This window comes from Anomalospiza imberbis, chromosome 18 (assembly GCF_031753505.1).
Source record: "Anomalospiza imberbis isolate Cuckoo-Finch-1a 21T00152 chromosome 18, ASM3175350v1, whole genome shotgun sequence".
Lineage (NCBI taxonomy): Eukaryota > Metazoa > Chordata > Aves > Passeriformes > Viduidae > Anomalospiza > Anomalospiza imberbis.
The window spans coordinates 6,158,442-6,176,756 of NC_089698.1; the positions used below are offsets into that span (position 1 = coordinate 6,158,442).

Sequence of the window (18,315 nt, forward strand, 5' to 3'; positions counted from 1 at the left end):
CTCACTATGCATTTAACTATTCTCACGTAAGATTATCCCAGAATTGTCTCACATGGTGCCACTAGATGTCATTCTTGGACTTTCAGTTGAAACAGTTGTTTGGGTTTTATTTTTTTCCTCTAGTTGTTATGCCAGTTGCCACAAAGAATGAAGATCTTGCCATGATTCTACATCTTAATTTAATATGATAGTTCCACAAGAATATATTTGGCTTAATGTTTATGGGAGAAGACACATGCCAAATTCCTCCAGTATGAGACAGGAACTGGTCTGCTCATAATTCAGCCCACTATATAATCTTGATAAAAGGAACACTGGCTTCAAGAACTTCTTGTTTAAATATTGATCTTATCCTCAGCATTGTTTAATCCCTCTGAAAATATTAGAGGAAAGCAGTGCTTTATTGTGGGGAGGCTCTATTTATTTGAGGGTTTTTTTGGTCATCTGCTATTTGCCAAAGCTGGAGGTGTAAATGAAATTGTTTCTGAAGGTCTTGTTATTTAAGGAAATTCTGATGGACACAATGTGCACAACTACCCTCATTTTAAAATGCTTACAACTTCCACTTGTGAAGGGGGAACAATATGAGGGGTGGAACTGGGAGGCATTAAGCAGCAGGGTAAAAGAGGAGCAGGACTGCAGAGGGAACAGGGCACAGCAAGCAGAACATGACACCAGAATCAAAGGGAATTTGAGAAAAAACTTTTCAGATTGCCAGCACCAGGCACCTCAGGAGAGGCACCTACACATGGCCATAGTGAACATAGAACTGGTGTGCATTCAGAAACAAGAAGTGTTTTGGGGTCGGATCCCAGACCATGGTGCTCTAAAAGCTCAACACTCCAGACATCATTATTCCAAGGCCAGGGCTATAGACAACCCCCTAACACACAGGGATTTATATTTTTTGCTGTGAAGGTTACTTAGATGCCTGAGTAAATCCATCTGACCCTTTTTCAAGGTTGATTAATCAAAACACTGGATAAACATTCCCTTGCTAGCAGCAAGAGCACTTAGGCAGGCAGCAGTGTGCCCCCCGAGCTGATCCCAGCAGGGAAGGTCACTGCAGCACAGGCACAGCCTCCCCCAGCGCAGGCAGCAGCTTTGGCAGGACCAGTATGGATTTCTCCGAGTCCAGATTGAAGGCACTTGAGATGGTATTCCATGTTCAGACTCAGGTGTTTATTATTTCTTAGCTATGTTATAGTCTCACTACGGTGAGTTCGGCAGCTTTTTCATTAGCAAGGCACAGAATGGCTAACTAACTCTTGTTACAAGGTCTTTTAAAACTAAACTGTCCAATTAAGAAAGGACACCTAGATTATTTTCCCTTTTAGCCCAATAACTGATCCCCCAAGCCTGCAATGAGGACCTTTCTGTCCAATCACAAAACATCACCCAAACCCATGCAGAAGAAGGAAGAAGGTGAAGAACAACCTGTCTCCACCCTAAAACCTCCATCTTGCTTCATATTTATTTCTATATTCTAAAACCCCAAACTCAAAGTTTTCCACCCTGTGATATTACACACTTCTAACCAACTACACACCCCTAATCCCAGTGCTATTAATCAATTTTAAAAGCCTGTTCCACGACCTCAGGTAAAATGCAGTGTTCTCTTGTGGGTCTGTGCCTTTCAGCACAGAAAGTTTAAAATTCTCAGCGTCCAGCATTCCAACAGAGCAGGGCTCAGAGAAGCAGAGCTTTCCATCCTGGCAGGATTATCCCAGCCCCTCACCACCTTGCAGTTTTCCTGCATTCAGTTCTTTTAGGGAGAGGGGCACAGAGCTGTCTCAGATGCCAGCTGCTCCAGCTGGGGGCTGTTCCCTGGGGTCCTTTGTGCCTTTCTGCAGCCAGGCAGGAGTTCACTGATCACAGCCCTCCCCGTTTGTCCCTGAACAGAGTGCAATAACCAGGATGCATGGGATAGGCTGCCTTCCTCCCACTGACGTGCAGAGGGAGGAGGGTTCCCTTTGCCAGAACATGCCTGGTGGCTGCAAAAGAGCAGATGTGCTCCTGTCACCTGAAACCCATCACATTTGTGCTGGCCATCACAACACCCATCTCCTGTTCCACTTCCCACAGTATCTCCCATGTTTAAGCATGTGGAAGTGATGATCTAAAGACCAATACTCTCACCAAGAAAGGAAAAATATTGAAAACATAAAAATTCTAATCTAGTCAGGAAAGAGGAAAAAAAAGCAATTTGCACAAGCAACATACTCACGAGAGAAAGCTGAGCACAATCTTTACACAGGGAAACAACCACAGGGTAATAGCAGATCTAAAAATGCAATTTGTTTTGAAAAAGAGCAATTTTTTTTACTGAAGGAAAACCACGTGTAACACTGAATTTTAAATAATCCATCCAACATCCATGAAAGATCCCATTCTAGCACTTACTCTCTTGAGGCACATTCAGAAGGGAACAACTCATGTAGGGGTTATTTCATTTATTGCAAGCTACAGCCATCAGCCATGGGGAGCCTGGTGGCCACTGACCAGTAGCACCACAGAGAAGTTCAAGATGAACTGAACAAAAAATATTTCTCTGGACATGAAGTCACCAAACTCAAAACCAGCACATTCTGTAGCTGAAGAAGCTGCAGCCATCCTCAGGATGGACACCCAGCTATAATTACAGCTCAGCAGCTGCTTGCTCTCAGTCTTGACTCAATCTTTTTTATCATAGGAAGCTGCTTCCTATATAAGCAATCAACTTGACAAACAACCCAGATGTTTCCCCCCCTCCTGCACTACAGCAGCTACATAAACTATGAAGTCCTTCAGCTTCAGCATTCCTTCTCCTGACCAAGAAATAAGCCATCTGCAGTTGGAATTTGGGACACAGCATTCCATACCTCTCTCAGAGGCTGCCAGCATGTCCCAGTTCTGGTTTGGTGCTGCAAGTACAATGGGCAGAGCAGCCTCACTGCCTGATTAAAGCAGCCTTGATTTATGCAGTCGGCTGGAGCTACAATAAATAGATTTGTAGCAGCACAACGCAACTGTGTTACAAGGGGTAGCAAGGGATGAGTTCAGGACAGGTGTTCTGCAGAATTTATAATCCACATCTGTATCGTGAAGCAGCAGGCAGCTTATTTAAAATGACAAGGCTGGGGAGAGTCTGAACAGTCCTCCTTTCCTTTTTAATTTTTTTTAAATACAGGGAGGCTGGTGGGGAGAAACCCAGCCAGCATTTGCAGCGAGCCAGTGGTCCCACTGCAGTTCTAACATGCTTAACATAGGGGAAAACATCTTAAGGGAGTGAGTGGTAATGGGCCATGAAGCATATGGCAGTGTTGTGGCATCTCAAGAGCCATATGCACAGGCCTACAAACTGTTGGGATGTGATACACTACAGATAATATCCGTGATAAATTATTCACTTAACCAAAAATTGTACATCAACCCTCAACAGCTGGTAAAAGCTGGATCCTTGCCCAGTACATTAAGGAAGTTTGCTTCCTCAAAGCTCTACTGTTCTTTAGGGGATTTGAATTATGCATGTTACCATGAAAGCTAATGCTGTACATATGCATTCAAAGTTATTATTAACCTCATCAGGCAGAGGAGTGGAGCAGGCAGCTGTTTTTCTAGCTCATGTGCTTAGGATGTGGTGATGTTTTAAAGGACTTGCTGAGAGCAAGGATGTAGGAGAGTTGATTTTCCCCTTAGAGTAGCTTGACAGTAGCCAGTTCAGCCTGAAGGGTCTCTGGGGTGGTCACTGACAGAGCCAAGCCTGCTCTGCAGTATTTTTATACTAGAAGAACTAAAAAGTAACATTTTTTGGTGACCCACATTATAGCTGCGCTGTGCCTTCCATTTAGGGTTCTTAAAATGCTTCCCAGACACGTGGGGGACAGGTCCCCAACAGCAGAGCTGTTAGTTTTGGTGACAACACCAAACTCTACTGCACCTGCCAGAGCCCCCTGCTTGAAGTGTAACCATTGCAGGCTTTGATCTCATGTGGACTGACCAAGTTGTCTTTGCTGGCAATTACACCAGCTTACAGTAGGGACCTGAATCTTAAAACTTCAGCACACAAAAATCAGCTTTTTCTCTGCAATGTGCAATATCCAGGGTTTTTCCCAGCCACCAGTTCATCAGTCCCTCCTTTCTCAGCCTCCTCCAGCCCCTGGGATCACTTTCCCCCATCTGCTTTAGGGAATTGTCTCCTCATGACAATACTGTATATTTTCCCTCAAGCATCCAAATTCACCAGGCTCCCACCTTCAACGTTTACATTTCATTATACAAATTCTGAGTTGAATTTGTTAATACAGATGTAAAAACAAATCAAGAAGCTTCAAAAATCTCTCCTTGTCCCCATCCCAAATTCATTGGAGAAGCCTGACTTGCCATTAACAAGACTTTGATTTTTTTCTATGCAGCTTTAAGGCTGCATCTTCAAATGCTGCCTGCAGGACTGACATTTTCCTCTTCATCCCGAACAGCAGGAGCAAGGCTGTGGCATGAACTGCAGATGGAGAGCCTGGGATAGTAAAGGTAGCACCATCATCTCCTGCTTGGCATACACGTGCTCTTAGCATTCATTTTTTGAAGCACCCCCAGTCTTTCATTTCTCTCCCTTTCAAATATTTTGCTCTGCCAAGAGATTCAAAGCCAGGCTCTCTGGATAAATGGCCAGCTGGTGCTACAGCACAGAGTGTCACGGGCTGGGAATGGGTTTGGAGAACAGTTTGGGGGCAATTTACATCCCCTGGCCAAATGAGAATGGGGAGGCAGACCAGACATGCTGCTGGGACTGCAGTAAGATTTTGCAGCATTAACTGAGCTATTCTAGCAGCTGCTGGATAGAGCAATAATCTTTGAACGTGACTTCTTGGTCTCTTTTTCCAGAAAGACAATCTAATTAAAAAGGGGTTACAGAGAGATTATGTGGACCAAGGGGAGATTTCTGAAAGGCATAAAGAGCAGCTCAGCAGCCAGATCTCCCCAAAAATCAACGTGAATTAGGAAACTAACTCCCACTTGTCCTTTAAAAAGCTCTGCTTGCAGCTTTTAAAGCTTGTCCTCTGGTTAAAAATAAATAAATAAATTCCAATTTCTTCTAGCAAAGCTGTGCATCACCTGAGACAGATTTCTGATCCCTTAGAGGATCAGTGCACACACACTGTGCAGCAATTTTTGGTAGTTCTGCTCTGTTCTCCCGTTCCTCAGATGATCAATTGTGTCAACACAACCCATCGACCCTGGCTCCACGTTCAGCCAAAGGTGTTTGGTAAATAAGGCCAGCACACCCCTGGTGCTGTGGTGCACACAGGAGCAGCACTCACTGGCTGTGGAGACACAGTGATTAAATCAAAGTGTCCCCAGGTCTTCAGGAGACACAACAGGAAGGAAAAAGCACCAAAGTGAGAACAAGGCTCAACCTCCTCCCCGAACAGCCCCAGCTGGCAGCAGCAGCTCTTTGCTGCAGGCTCTTCTCCATGGCACCCTGGGAGGAACCAGCGAGCTGCTGCCAGAGCCAGCATCTCAGCTTGAATGTCAGTGTCATTTACACAGCAAATGTCACTTCAAGCTAACACCAGAAGGAGCTTGTCGGGGTAATTCACCAAGAAGCAGCAACAGCAGCTCAGCAGCTCTTTCCCCCATACATACATAAAAAACCTATCTAAAATTGGATTTAGACTGTGAAAGGTTTTCCAGTGACGACATCAGAGTGATGAATTTGATTTTACAGCACCAAAATCAACATGGTACAATCGTGTGCCACAAGCCTGACATGATTTAGACACTGCTCCTGAAGATGCAGGCAGTTTACACTCAGTATTGGCTCAGCCTCTGGCAGCTCTGCTCAGATAAGGGCCCAGCTCTGCCTGTGGTTCTCAGGCTGGATAAACTTGTCCATTGCTGGACTGAGGATGGTTAGCACACTCTGCACTGATCATTGACAAGCCAGCACAAGTGACAGCCAGTCCCTGCTAGCCTGGATTTTAGCTGAGAGTTGGAAACAGGACAGCTTCTCTCCAGCAGATTTCTGCTGCCTCAGCCAAATGCCAGAGCTGCACCTCAGCACCTTAAATCAGCTGCTAGCCTGATGCCACCACAGCACACAGAGTCAATCTCCTTGCAGAGATTGCAGCAGACACTCACACCAGTGCTTCTGGCAAGGGCAGGGAAGCCCAGCAGAGAGATCCCATCTTCCCAGCCCGCAGAGGAGCTGCAGAGAGCACAGGCACAGCCCATTTCCCCTGCAGGCTGAGGGAAGGGAAGCTGGCACTGTGCCTGGGGAAGCCATTTCGGGTGCTTATGGGGCTGACTCCAACCACAGAGTTGGAGATGAAGGCGTTTTCAGCATTTCATACAGAAAGAGTCTTACACTTGTAATTACTTCATCTCCAGAGCCACTAAAATCATGGGGTGTTTTTTAGGATGTGCCCTGTTCCTCTCAAAATCCTTCCTGCAAGTTACCTAGGACCTGCAGAGCAAGCACAAGGGCAAGCTTGGGAAGAATTACAGAAGAATTGCTCATCACCAGACAATAAGGTTTGGTGACTACAAATTCATTTAGTTACTCTAACACAACCCACGTGCCTGACACATGCAAACAAAACATCCACCTGTTGAATGGAATTACCTGTGGTGATGTGCAATATATTTTTATAATGTAAAACACAGATTAGATTCTTCATTTCCTCCTTCCTTGACAGAAGGCAGCTGCACAGAATAGAGACATAACACGGGAGCCTCATGAATCCAGAGCTAAGCTGCAGGAGACCAGGAGCAAATAAATATTTCACAAAGTGTTAGCACAAGACACGACAGCATAAATAAGTGTGAGGATAATGGCTCCAAGTGCAATTTGGCTTAAGTCATCTGTGCCTTCAGAAATAGAAAGATGATTTATTTCAAGCCTGAACGACCTGAGAGGGAAGCAGTGGGGGTTTTCCTGGGTTATTTATTTATTTATTTTTAATCATTATCTCTGACCTTTCTGCAGGCAGCAAAGGGAGCAGGGGTGGTGGGTCACTGGTACAATATGTAGGTTAGCACTAGAATTATTTCTCAGGAGTCTGAGAGATACATGAAGTTAGTTGAGGTGATCAGAGCAGTCCCCAAAGCCCCTTTTGCTGGAACCTGTTAACTGTGTGCCTGTGCTCAGAGCCCATGCTGTGGCCACAGCTGATGAAAGCTTTTACATTTAATAGCTCTCAGTGGACATTTCTTCCTCCAATTCCTCCAATTGCTTTTTGACCCACAAAAACTCAGCACCTCCCACCCCCGTGGCAGTGTCAGCACACTCTGTGAGGAAGGATGTCCTTTTTAATTCAGGCCCACCATCTAATCCCCCTTAAATCACACCCTAAAAAGAGTAAATGCATGGTCACTCCCTACTCAGTTTTCTTGTTTCACTCAGGATTTTACAGCCCTTGGTGATATTCTCTTTGGTTATTTCTTTCCTAGGAGGAGACTCTTGGCTCTTTTCTAGGTCTACTGAGCCCTGCTTGAGTCAGAGCAAGGCCCAAACCCAACACATTTGTCCTGCAGCAGATATCCCACACACTCAAACAGTGGCAGAGCAAGGCTGGACATGTCAGAGCCTAAAATGAACCAAGCTGCTGGAGTGAGGAACACAACACTTCAAGCAAAAGTTTGCTGAAACAGTGCCCTAAATCTGACTCACTCTGAGATCCAACCCCAGGTCAGAGGGCTTGGCAATTACAGCTGAGAAAAAGCATCTTAAATGTATTTCTTATCTCAAGGCATTCCCTGGTTTTGGCTTTTTTTATATTGCCACAGCTCATACAGAATTAAGCAACATAAAAACAAAGGTGAATCTTTTGCTCTTCCAAAGCCTTCATCAAGCATTAACCCTTAATCTGAAACACTGGAAATAAAGTAATGAAACAAATACAAAACTCCGGAATTCACAAAATTTAAATTAACACAAACTTTGACCCACAAAACACTCTCAGGTCAGCTCATGAAGCAGAGCATTTCAGGGTATCACTCCCAGATAAGCACGCTGGGGTTTCCAGCTGCACACACCAACTCCCAGGCACCACAAGAACGGATTTGTGCGTTCCACATCGCTGCAGGCTGAGATTTCCACAAACCCTTTGGAGCCTGGTGGTGCTTCCAGGCGGTGCCAGCCCTTCCCAGCCGCAGAGGAGCCGCTCCCTTTCCCACTGAAGGAGCTGGAATTTTCCCTCTGGGATCTCAGGCTGCAAGAGGCGTGACGGGGCTGGCAGGCTGCCACCCTGTGCCACACAGAGCTGGTGGCACCCAGCCAGGGGCAGAGCTGCGCTGCACCTCCACTGCTACAAGCACAGCGGGGGAAAGGTGAAAGGCACGTTTGGCTGAGAGGGAAGGGTTGTGCACAGCCTGAAGAACAGAGGTGTTCAGCCAGCACAGCCACCTCCTCTCTGGCCCTCATCCCCATCACTTGCTGCTGGAGGATGCCCCCACTGGGGAATGCTGCCCTGGCAGCTCCTTCTAGATGCTCTCTAATGCTGGAGTAGGAGGCAGGGTTGAGGAAGGAGTGCTCAGATCATTATTTCCTCCTCTGAAATCGCTGCTGGATTTGGCAAGCCCTCAGCAAAAGCCTCAGCGAGAGCCAAGCAGAGGCCAGCCCTTGTTTGGTATTCCTGCTTTGAGTGACTGGCAATAACAATCCAAACCCTAAACAACCCCTGGCTGAAAAAAAAAAAAAAAAAGGCAAAAAGAAACAGAAGCTGCACTCGTAGAAGAGCAGTATGTGTTGGGAGAGCGTGGCTGCCAGCCACAAAGGCAGCCTGCACTGCTGTCCCACATGGACGCCAGGCAGAGCGGGCAGCTGACCCCCTGCAGAAAGGCTGAAATGCTCTGTAACAGCAAAGCAGGCACTGAATGGCCGCTCTGTGCCACAGATGGATCTGTGCACGCCCTCAGCTCTGGCAGCACGTGGCAGGGCCATGGGAACACCTGCCAGGACATGGGGACAGCAGCCAGGAGGCAATGCCACCCCTTTGGCCCTTGCTGCTTCTTGACAGCCATCCTGGGGGGCTGGACCCCAACACAGCAGCCCCAGGCAGGGCAGGAAATGCACTGACACAAAGGAGAAGGCTTCCCTGCCTCTGCTCCCCCTCCTTTGTGGGCAGAAGGAGCAGCTGATCCCCAGCAGCCGTAAGCCAGCCCAGCCTCTCTGATTTCCATGGACTGGAGCAGCTCCTCGGCATTCCAGCTCCAGCCTAATTGAATCCAGCCCATCAGAGCCCGGGCTGGATGCAGGAACACAACAAACAGCCCTCTGCTGCCCAGGCAGCGGAGTCAGGCCAAGGCTGGATATCCTGACAGCCCTGCCCTGCAGCCACCACAGGCTGGCTCCAGCCCAGGAATCCCAGAGCACAGCAGGCTTGGAAATGTGACTCAGGAAAAATGATGGCCATGTTCTCAGCTGGCACAACCTGGCTCTACTCCACTGACTTGTGTGGAGCAGCAGCTATTCAGAGCAGCTGACAATCTAATCAAATTGCCCTGCTTTGGCCTGAGAGAAGGTACACAGTTCCCAGCCACAGGGTGCAGCCACATGGGTCAAGGCCATGAACACACATACAGGAAAAAAAGCAAGCTCTCTCCAAAAGAAATTGTCAAATCTTTAGTGAGAGTACTGTCCAACCCATTGTCTGGTTCAGTTAAATTAAAGATGTTATAAAAGACTCATACTTGCCAAGGATTGTATTTTAAGTAGTTCCCCCTCCATCTCTGCTTGTGCCTCCTTCCCCAAAATAAATCTTATCTCATGTACCTGTGCCCTACTTGCAAATGCTCACACTCCACAAAGCAGTTTTATGAAGAGAACTCAATTACACCCAGGTAAGGTTCACATAGAGAAAGAGCTCCACCCAGGGAAGTATGTGATCCAAGATAATTAGCCCTACTACCTGACTACCCAGTCTTTTTAAACGGTACAACCTACCAATCTGTTAAACAGGACAATTAAAAAAAAAAAAAGAAACTACAGAAAAACCCACTAGATCAAATAACATTCAATACCCAAAATTAGCTGCATTACAAATATTGTGTTATCCAGTGTCATGATTTATTGGTCTCCTCCCCCTGAGAGCTTCTACTGACCTCAGATTCACCTCAATGAATCTTGATTTTTGAATGAAAACAGCAGTCAATAATATTTACTTTCTATTGACTTCATCCTCAACAGCACAAGGAGAAGACTGAACTATTCCTGACCCCCCTGTCTCAGTTCTAATCACAGTGGTGAGATCTCAGGCCCCATCTCTGAGGTCAGAGAGAGCAGTGACACCTAGCAATGACCCCACCGTGAGGTGATGGACACCTCACACATCCAGCAGGTTTATTTATGCAGAGAGGCAATGGATTTCCTGAAATCTCCTGACCACTTCTGTGTGACAAGAACTTTAGTTTGAAAAAAAAAAAACCTGATCCTGCTTCTGGCTAGTCACATCTGTTAAATCTATCATCAGGCAGCAGCAGCTTTAAACCACGATATGAAGACTTGCCATGAGCATCTGGCAGTCAAATTTACACAGCAGGAGTGATTCAATTGCATTCCAAGGTTACTGCTGCTGTTTATTTACACCTTTCCTGATGATCCTGTGGTTTTGAATGGAAAAGCTTCCATGTGCTACTCCTCACCCCAGAGGCCTTCCATCATCAGTTTAGCAGTCAGGTGTCTCTCAGATGGTCAAAGTCACAGGCTGGCTTAGCTGTGACTGTCAATGGGAAACTCAAACCCTTCCCATCACACCTAATGAACAGACAGAGCCTTTCCAGTGCCGGGTTTATTCTGTGCCTGTAGGATTATCTGCAAACAGACAGTCCTTGATTCATTCATGGTGGATCCTAGGGAATGCATCAGGCTCCCTTGGAAACTCAACCCCTGTATTTACCAACAATTTCCTGATCTATTAGTCATCATTTGATTGTTAACTTTATTAGACTCTCTCCTTCAAATTCAGCTCGTTCTTTGCCTGACAAACCCAACCACTGCACTGGTGATGAGCTGTGCTCAGCACCCTCCCATGTTCCATTACAGACATGTCGTGCCCTGCCACGCGTTTCCAGCGAGGCCTTGGCAAGGTGAGTCCATCTGCATTCCCTACTCACCTCCTAAACCATGGCTCCTCTGCTCTCAGCCTCCCCAGTTCTGCTGCCATTTCCCAAAACTGAGCTCCCACACCACAGAGTGTCCTTGCTCAGGTTGCCTCTAAGCCACCTGCTTGGCTTTCCTCTTCTGACCCATCTGCCTCTGTAGAACTTTGTGTCTAGACACATTATCAGTCTCTCTTTACAACAACAAGCACTAAACTGAGCTTACATCCTTCATTCTTGCTGCCATGAGCTGCAGGCAAAGCAAATGTCACCATCAGGGAATGTGGGCATGTCCCATGTGGCCAGCAAAGCCAGTTGTGACAACAGAAACCAGCCTGCATCAGCAGGCACCAGCTAAAATAGGCCAACTGCCTACAGTTTTTTTTCCCCTTGGTACATTCAAGCTCAGGGAAGCAGTTCCAGGTTACCCCTCATTAGGCAGATGTTCTTTAAATGATTTATGCTTCTATCAAGCTTGATATCCCCACAGAAGATTGTTAGTGAAAAGCTCTGTGTAATCATTTATAGTGGGATTTATGATGTTTAACTTAGTAACTCTCTGCAGGCCCTCTAACAGGATGGAGGTGGGCTGTGGGCAGTAAAAGGTCAGTCCCAAAGGAAGCCAAACACGATGCTAAGAGGAAACTAGAATAGGGCTCTGAAGGGCTTTGTTCACATTAGAGGGGAAGCAGCACAGACTTTAATCATCCTTCCAAAGGCATGCACATGTGAGGAACAGAGGATCCAGGCAAGATTTTGCCTCAGATTTTCAAGGTTGGTGGCAAATGTGGTTTTAGACTGGTTATTTGGCTTAATCTTGCCCTCGTTTCTTCCTTTTTTTATATTAAGTTGCCTCAATTACAGTGCTGTATTAAGCAAGTAGTCATGCTAATGTTTTTGTTTGGTTAGAGCTTTTAAGTGTTGTAAACTTATTTTCAGGCAAAAGACATACCCAATCTAAAAAAATCCACCAAAAGATGGGATAAATAGTGAGTAGCTCATTACACCAGACTTCGGTCCCCTCTAGTATACTCAGAGGTGGGAAGAGCTGTTAAAGTCATCTCAGGGACATCTGCTAAACACCAGGACATTCTGGAAATAAATTTCTAGTTTTAGTCATCTTTTTTACATCCCTGTTTCATCCAGAACTGGGAGGCAAAGTGCTAGAACCCATCCAAAAGAAAACACAAGAAAAGCTCAATAAGTCCAGGAGCAGGAATTCCTGACAGGCTCCGGGGAACATCCTGAACATTTTTGCTTTGCAGTGCAGCCCCCTCAGTGCTTGGATAATTCAGCTGTTTGGATTTTACCCACCCAGGCTAACCTGAGCCACCTGGAAGTACCTGCTCCTGCAGCCCAGGAATCTCACAGGGATTATTCTGGGGCACTTGAGCCGCCCTTTCTGCAGTGTCTGAGCTAATGCATCCCAGCCAGACCCAAGAGCCAATGGGCATGGACAGCATCACTGGGCAGGCTGGGAATGTGCTAAAGAAAACTGAATTACAGCTTATCTAAGCAAAGAGCATTATCCCAAAGTACCTGGGGGAAGGAACAGTCATTCCTGGCATTCTGCTCCCCAGCAAACCCACAAAGGTTCTGCAGGGCTCTGCTGAGCTCAGTTACCTGCTTGCTGTCTCAGTTTCTTCAGCTGCAACACGTGGTTTTATTTAAAATCCTGCTTCTAGAGCACACTGTGAATGCTCTCACAGGACTGGAAAGTTTACAGATCTTTTACTGGTTTTATGCAAAGCAGCCATGGGACACATTGCTCACAGCTCATCATACAGCAAGGGATGCTTTTCACCCCAGAGAGGGGGCAGGCAGAGCAGCCTGGACATCCCACAGTGGTGGGAGGGAGCAGCAGCAGCTCCAGCAGCTCGACCCCTGCCCAGCACCCCCGGCTCGGGCACTGCTGTGAGGGCAGGTCATCAACAGAGCTCCACCTGCAAACCTGGCTTCCCCACAAATTCTACAGATACCCTGAGAAAAGCCTTGCTGCTTCCTTCCCACCCACTTGTCCCCCAGGCCAGCTCTGCTGGAAAATCCCATCCTCCCTCCCACACAGCACAGAGCAGGGTTTTGACAGTTCATGGAAGAAAATGTTTTAACCACACACTTGCACCTGCAGCCTGGCCCTGTGTGTCACAGAATTTGGAATTAAGCAGCACAGCTATTGTAAAAATGAGTTACAGCACAAGCTCCTTCATCTCAGTCATCACAAGGGCTATATCCCACTCCTGTTTTGGTACCAGATGGCTCAAGGTCTATTTTTCAACAAGTGCTGTCTGCTACACTTGCAGCAAGTCCTTTGAGTTACAAGGCAAATCTCTTCCCTTAATATCTTTTTCATCCTTTCCCCCTCCTCTCTTTGAGCTCACAAGTACATCTTTTCTTAAGAAACAGAAAAAATCTATTATTCTTCAAAGGCCCAGTTGTGTCCTTCATTTACTGAAGTAGTCAAAGAATATTATGGGTCATTTTGTCACCATGGAAACCACAAATAGACCTTCAGGGTTTTGGAGAGGTGATATTATTTTGGAGAGGCTGTGCAGGGCTCTCTGACAGAAAATAATAGGGATGGCAAATCAAGGAGACCTTTTATACAGACTGTGTGAAATGCAAAGGGTATCAAACATCATTTCTCTGCCACCGAAGACTACTCCAGGCAGCAGTTTAATATGGTATCCTCTGACAGCTGAGCCCAAATGGAAAATTAATGAGGCAGCATGATATATGAGTCTTTTTAAATCTCATAACCAGCCTCCTTTATAGAATAAAAATGGCCAAATCAGTTTAATATTAGTGGAGAGGTTCTCTGTGTGTCTTTCTTCTGAGCCTTGTCAGTGCAGTGCTGAAGAGACAGTTTTGGTTTATTGACTGTGTAAGTCTAGCTGTTTTCAAGTTTTGGACTGTCTAAATCAAAATAATTCTGAGCTTTATTGGTTTATCAAAATACAGTAAAGATATGAAAGCCTAAGGAGCACATGGAATCTCAGAGGGGCCACATCCTGCAGTTCAGGAGCCCTGAATGCCCTGTGTTGGTGGCCTGGGACAGCAGCTCCTGCTCTGCCTCCTGCCAGCAAGATTTTCCCAATCCCACTCATCAGAACACCCCACAAACTCATCATTTCTGTCATGAAAAGAGGGAGTTGTGCACAGTGAGAGTGCTGGCTGCTCTGAGAAAAGAGCAGACAACTGGAGGATACCCTGAACTGAATGTAACCCACCCCAGGCTCAGCCCTGCCCATGCAGCTCTCTCCTCTCCCACACTGCTCCATCAAAACCCTTTGGATGTTGACCTTGTTCTTTTGCAAGGGAAACTCCTAACAGCATGCAATTCTCAGGCTAGAAGACCCTTTCAGTTGGCATTCTGGCAACCATAGTCTCACAACTGAGTCCAAGCTAAAGACCTACAGAGATAAGAGCAGAAGAACTTGCAAACAAAGTTTATACAAAATTATGTCATATCCTACCTGGTGATGGATGAATTCTAAGCCTACTGGGTACCCTGACACTTCCAAGATTGCTGCTACTCTGAATTAGAGCAAAACCTTAAAATCTCAAATAATTTTGCAGAACAGAAATTTCAAAATGCTTCTGTTTAGAAACAAGCAACCACTTCACTGAAACACTGAAAAAAACAGCTCAAACAAAACAAAGGAGTCAAAACAAAGATTCCTTTCCAAAGTTTTCTGTCAAAACATCCTTAGATGAAAGTGAAGTAGACACCTTCAAGCAAAACATTTCTGCTGCAGAAGAAAAAAGAGCTTCCTTTAGAAAACTGCTTTATAAAAGTGACTAACTCTGGTAGCTTCCTCCACAGAACAGGTGTAAGCAGATCCATGGCACACAATCATCCACTGTGGCTTTCCCTGTCACTCCCCAGCTGGAACAGTGCCTTTATCTCTGGGCACCTTCAGCACCCAGGCCTCCAATAAAACACAGTGCCCTAAAGACTGGAACTTCACCACACGAAAGCAGAGGGATCAACAAGTGTTATTTGTTAGACAAATAACACTTTGCTAAAAGTGAACCCTTAAGAAAGAGAACAACGAGCATTGAACACAGAGCAACAGAAGGAAACTGCTGTAGCTTCACTGCCTTGGGAAGACAACCTCAACCCCTCCAAAACAGCACACTGGCTGTGCTTCAAGACACACCGATGGCACTTTGCCTCTCAAATTACTACTTACCCAGCTCTGGTCATGCTGAGCATCTCCAGTAAGGGAGAACACTCCAAGCAGGCTCGGAGAAGCAGGAGGAACTTGAAGTTGCAGCCCTTCACTCCACTCACCTCCAACAGAGACATCTGGCTGTTTTCCTGATTCCTACCCCAGTAAAAACCAGGAGCAGAGGGCCCAGGTAAGCACATGCCAGGGCAGCACCATCAAAGAGAAGGGCAGGAACCCCTAATGAGCTGCTGGGCCAGTCAAGGAGGAATTGGATGAAGCTGTGTGAAAAGGGGTGGGGAACAGAGCATCAGCCAAGCCTCAGTAGTTTCAAAAATGCCCACTTTGATATGTTTAAGAAGGATGATGAGGGGGAAACGGGGCTGTAAGATTTTAAAAATAATCTTTCATTATCTCCCTCATTCCCCAGCTCTTTTGAAAGAGTGAATGCTTTGCTTTTCAACAGTGCTAAAAGCTCACACTGCAACCAGTGTTTGATGCACAACAGATGACCCAGCTCCTTCAGCACTTTGTGGAACCTCCTGCACTTGTGCCAGGCAGAGCCAATTTCCACCCTCACAAATGCAGTTTTCCAACAGCATTAGGAATGTGGGTGCTGTAAGGTTGCCACAGTGGATGGGGAATTAGAAATACACAAGAAGTAGCAGAGAGAAATGTTAGTGTGAAAGCAGGACTGCAGTGCACCAACATCCCAGGTATCAGAAACATGGGAGATGAATTCTGGTGTCTTTCCTGGGAGTTACAGGAAGATCCCAATCTGTTTCATTTCTCTAATGAACAGCATGATAGTATCAATAAATGTATTTACTGGCCTAATAACATCTCCATTCCTATTTCATCAAGGCTTCACTCAGAGGGTGGGAAAACAAGAAGGTCATTTAATATTTCATGTGAAAAAAAGTTCACTGCTCAAAGCAAACAGTAAATGTGGAATACCGTGTGCTTGTTTCCTTTCTCATCTGATGCTGTGTTGGTTTTGCCCAAGCTGTAAATGACTGTTTTGTTCCAAGCCCTCCTGCTCTTAGCACCAGTAGCTGCACACAGGTTGAGCTAAGATGCTGCCTGCTTTAGCCATCCCCAACAAGAAGCACCACATCCCCAGAGCCGGGCTCTGGCTGGCTTGAAATACTGCCCAGTGTCAGCAGGAACACAGCAGCCCAGTGTTTAACTTCTTAGTCCAATAAGTACTTGGAGACCTTTCTTTCCCAAGGCTCCCTAAATGCTTTATAAACATTTATAAACAAGCAGAGTGAAAAATCAATGCAGAGATACTGTGGGGAGGAAGAGATAGCAAGGAAAGGAAAGACAAACTCAATGAAAAATGAAACAGTGCCCGTGTATTTGCTACCAGCAGCCTTGCTGTTCCAGGGCTTTTTCCTCACTCCTCCCTGTCCCAGTCTTTCTGTGCAGGAGGCAAAAAGCAGGCATTTTGTTCTGATCAACTGCAACAACCAACGTGGTTTTAATAATGGGAGTGTTTTCTCTCCTTCCTTGAACTAAGATTAGATTTGGAAGCTCAGAGAAGCTTTGAGAGTTCTGTAAATAATTCCAGGCTGGAGCTCTGAGCTGCAGTGGTCACTGCTCACAGCCTCCCTGGAGTGGACACTGGGATCCCACCCCCCATTTCAGGGCTTTTTGAGGAGAGGATGAGCACAGACACGTGTGGGGAAGCTGGGTGGGGGGATGAGCAGTGCCAGGGTCCGTGGGTGAAAGCAGTAGGGCTGTACAAACATAAAACTGAGATGAGATCAACCAGACCCCACTGCAGCCTCATTCTGCTGCCTGCATTGCTCAGATGAGTTCAGAGACTTTAAAAAAATTATAAAATGTAATTACTCAGCCATACAAGCTCAGAGCCTCTGCCCAGCATAGAAAAGACATGGTCTTGCCCTGACATGCTGCTGGGAACTTCACTTTTGCCTTCATCAGGATCAGCAGCAGAGCCTGCCACAAGAACATTTGCTGGGAACAGGCTTGGTGCACCTTGCCCAGGTGCTGTGTTTTCTGTAGCCCAATGCAAACACTCTTATCTCCCTTACCCTGGCAGACTACTAACAACAAGTTTATACAGTTCATCTTAAACAAATATTGGGAAAGTCAGTCCTTACAAGGTCTGCTAAATTGCAGAGACGTCTGTGCAATTGCAGTTGATGACACAGTGCTGAATTATACAAAGGAAGGGGTCAGTGCCAGTCAGGCTATTTCTCAGAGCAGATTGCATGGAGGTCTCATTTAACACTGCCAACTCTGAACATGTGCACTGTATAAAGCAGAGCTTTTATGGTCCTATCAAAGGTCCCTAATTTGGCTCTAGGAGCCATCTGCTGATTTAATAGGGGATCTGGATGGTTAGGGTGGGTTTGGATTTTTTTTTTTTTAATTTGTTTAAACACCTAAAGCTTAGGCATTTAACAGAGAAAAATATTGCAATAAATTAATCCTCTGTGCAGTAAAAAAGGAGAAAATGAATGTGTTCAGCTTTGTTTCATTTTGTCTCCTAAGCAACCAACATATTGGATATTGTGGGTACCAAACCTTAAGTGTGTGAAAGTCATTAAATTAGCCCTTCCAAGACTGCTGCAACCATATTATTAAGAAATTTTAGATGAATTACACTGTCAAGACTGTTAAGTATCACCTTGTGCTTGTATCAGCCACTAATCAAGACTGAATCAGAATGTTAATGCCCATCTTACTTTGGCTAAACAAACAGAGATAATACACACAATGCTACCTATATTTAGACAACAGGCCCAACACCCACTATGCACATTACTCCTCTATTTCTCCGTGCAGATCTATGTGATGATTAAAAGCCCCCTGATGCCAGAATAAGGAACCTTGAAAGGGTATTTCACCTCCTAAGCACCGTGGGGCTGGTGACATTTCCATTTATCTTCCAAGGTAACAATCTCAAGAGCCTGCTTCAAGAGGAGCACAGTGAGAGATGTGGGCTCAGCCACAGCCCTAGAGCTCCATCTCTCCACACAGATGATTTGCTGGGAATTTATTAAAAAGCCTGAGCTGACACAAACCATCACAGGAC

The 18,315-nt window shown here is 45.9% G+C and overlaps 1 long non-coding RNA gene across 2 annotated transcripts in view; it reads right to left on the reverse strand.

The window, feature by feature from the left end:
* LOC137484693 (uncharacterized) overlaps window positions 1-15,443 on the reverse strand; it is a 125,565-nt gene extending 110,122 nt beyond the window's left edge. For both annotated transcript variants that reach the window (XR_011004969.1, XR_011004968.1), the window contains exon 1: window positions 15,273-15,443. This is a non-coding gene — a long non-coding RNA (uncharacterized lncRNA). The remainder of the gene's footprint in view (window positions 1-15,272) is intronic.
* Between the last annotated feature and the right edge of the window lie 2,872 nt (window positions 15,444-18,315).